Source organism: Lolium perenne, chromosome 6, assembly GCF_019359855.2.
Source record: "Lolium perenne isolate Kyuss_39 chromosome 6, Kyuss_2.0, whole genome shotgun sequence".
NCBI classification, from domain to species: domain Eukaryota; kingdom Viridiplantae; phylum Streptophyta; class Magnoliopsida; order Poales; family Poaceae; genus Lolium; species Lolium perenne.
In genome coordinates, this window is record NC_067249.2 from 264,540,973 (window position 1) to 264,544,522 (window position 3,550).

Sequence of the window (3,550 nt, forward strand, 5' to 3'; positions counted from 1 at the left end):
TATTCGATGTTAAGAATGGACCGGGGTCCACAGTTCACTAGAGGCGTCTCTCCGATAAGAATAAGCATGTTGGGTGAACAAATTACAGTTGGGCAATTGACAAATAAAGAGGGCATGACAATGCACATACATGATATGATGAGTATTGTGAGATTTAATTGGGCATTACGACAAAGTACATAGACCGCTATCCAGCATGCATCTATGCCTAAAAAGTCCACCTTCAGGTTATCATCTGAACCCCTTCCAGTATTAAGTTGCAAACAACAGACAATTGCATTAAGTATGGTGCGTCATGTAATCAACAACTACATCCTTAGACATAGCATCGATGTTTTATCCCTAGTGGCAACAGCACATCCACAACCTTAGAACTTTCTGTCACTGTCCCAGATTTAATGGAGGCATGAACCCACTATCGAGCATAAATACTCCCTCTTGGAGTTACTAGCAAAAACTTGGCCAGAGCCTCTACTAATAACGGAGAGCATGCAAGATCATAAACAACACATAGGTAATAGATTGATAATCAACATAGCATAGTATTCTCTATCCATCGGATCCCAACAAACACAACATGTAGCATTACAGATAGATGATCTTGATCATGTTAGGCAGCTCACAAGACCCGACAATGAAGCACAATTAGGAGAAGACGACCATCTAGCTACTGCTATGGACCCATAGTCCAGGGGTGAACTACTCACTCATCACTCCGGAGGCGACCATGGCGGTGAAGAGTCCTCCGGGAGATGATTCCCCTCTCCGGCAGGGTGCCGGAGGTGATCTCCTGAATCCCCCGAGATGGGATTGGCGGCGACGGCGTCTCTGGAAGGTTTTCCGTATCGTGGCTCTCGGTACTGGGGGTTTCGCGACGAAGACCTTAAGTAGGCGGAAGGGCAGGTCAGGAGGCGTCACGGGGGCCCCACACGCTAGGGCCGCGCGGGCCCCCCTGGGCCGCGCCGCCCTAGTGTGGCGGCGCCCCGTGGCCCCACTTTGTCTCTCCCTCGGACTTCTGGAAGCTTCGTGTGAAAATAGGCCCCTGGGCGTTGATTTCGTCCAATTCCGAGAATATTTCCTTACTAGGATTTCTGAAACCAAAAACAGCAGAAAACAGCAACTGGCTCTTCGGCATCTTGTTAATAGGTTAGTGCCAGAAAATGCATAAATATGACATAAAGTATGCATAAAACATGTAGATATCATCAATAATGTGGCATGGAATATAAGAAATTATCGATACGTCGGAGACGTATCACCCGGCTGCCACCGGCTGGTAGGACAAAAGATGTTGTGCACGTTTCTCATTGCGAGCACGTACGACTATATACGGAACACATGCCTATGGATTGCTTTGTACTTGGACACCGCTTTATTATTATCTGCAAATGCCCTGCTTTGATTGTTACATGAGTTTCTCTCATCCATGCAACGCCCGTCATCCATCCCTGTGCCTACAGTATTTTAATCCTGCTGTTTACTATAATCACTACTGCTGTCTTTGTTACTCTGCTACTGCTATAAAACTGCTACTACTGATAAACTCTTGCGAGCAAGTCTGTTTCCAGGTGCAGCTGAATTGACAACTCCGCTGTTAAGGCTTTCAAGTATTCTTTGTCTCCCCTTGTGTCGAATCAATAAATTGGGTTTTAGTTCCCGCGAAGACTGTTGCGATCCCCTATACTTGTGGGTCATCAAGACTATTTTCTGGCGCCGTTGCCGGGGAGCATAGCTTTATTTGGAGGTTCACTTGGACTGGTATTGTTCGCTGCAAATTCTCCATCATGGGTAAATCTCGCGATTCTAAAGTCGCCATATTACCATCCACTACAAGAAAAGGTACAACTCTGAGTACCTCTGTTGCTCTTGATTCACCATCTGTGATAAGCTAACTTGTTTCACCACCACAAGCTTCACTTGCTGGTACTTCTGCTGAATCTGAAAACTCTCATAATATTGATAATGTTTCTGCTGTGCTTGATGATAGTGGTTCATTGGGATCCTTTCTAGATGCTACAATTGCTAGGTCTAGACAAATTGAAAATGCTGAAACTCCTAATGAAAATGCTGCTACACCTGTTAATTCACCTGAACTTGATTATTCTAGTGATGATCCTGATGAGGATTATGTGGAGCTTAATGATGATTTTATTAATAGATGCAATGCTATTACTGATGCAAGAAAAATTAAAAAGTTTCTCGCACAACATACTGTTAGACATAAGTTATCTCCTGATCCTAAATTTGCCACATCTCCTATATGCATTAAGGATAAAGATTATGATTTTTCTCTTGATCTATCTCATATAGCTACTGTTGAGAAAACACCCTTTTGTGGTACTGAAAAAGAAAGTGCTGTAGAACACATGAATGAACTTTCTTCTATGAGTAGCTTGTTTTCTGATGATGTTAAGATGCGCACTTATTTCATTGCTAAAATTTTTCCTTTCTCATTAAAGGATGATGCTAAAACTTGGTATAATAATTTGCCTCCTGGTTCTATTAAAAGTCCAGGTGATTTGCTTAATGTTTTCTTTCGGAAATACTTTCCTGCTAGTGCTCAGCATGCTGCTTTACAGAAAATTTATAGCTTTGACCAGGAAGATTGAGAGAAATTGCCGGAAGCATGGGCAAGATTTTGCTCTCTTATCAGAGCTCGACCTAGACATTATTTGGAAAAGCATGATTTACTTGATATATTTTATAGTGGACTAACCGTTGAGTCTAGAGCATATTTGGATAGTTGTGCTGGTTGTGTTTTCAGGAAAAGAACTCCAGAAGAAGCTGAAGAATTATTGGATAAAATAGGCCGGAATCATGATGATTGGACTACACCTGAACCAACTCCGACGCCAATATTGAAGAAGAGGGGTTTGATTAAATTGAATGATGAAGATATAAGGGAAGCCAAGAAATCTCTTAAGGAGAAGGGTATTAAATCCGAAGATGTGAAGAACTTACCTCCCATAGAAGATTTATGCGAGATAATTCCCCCTTCATCCATGATTGAGGTAAACTCCCTTCAACGCTTTACTAGGGAAGACATTCCGTATTCAAAACCTCCTGCTCAATGCTTAGATGAGTTTGATAATTATATTGTTAAGCAAGAAAATTTTAATATGAGAGTAGAGAATCATCTAATAGAAAATTCTCAAGCTATTAGTAATTTGCATGATATTGTGGAGAGAACCTCCAATGATGTTAAGATGCTTGTTAAACATTTTCAAATCGTTCAAACTCAAATTGATCAACTCACTAAAGTGCAAAATGACTTGTTAAAAATAATTCTAAAGAGAAACATGCTTATGAAGTAACAACTAGAGGCAGTGTCTCTACCCAGGATCCTCTATATCCTGAAGGGCAACCCAAAAGAGTTGAACAAGATTCTCAACGAATTGAAACTAGTGCTCCTTCTAAGAAAAATAAGAAGAAACATAAAACTGTTGTAGAATCCTCTGAACCTGCTAATGATCCTAATAGTATTTCTATTTCTGATGCGGAAACTGAAAGTGGTAATGAACATGAAAATGATAATGATAAGAATGATGTT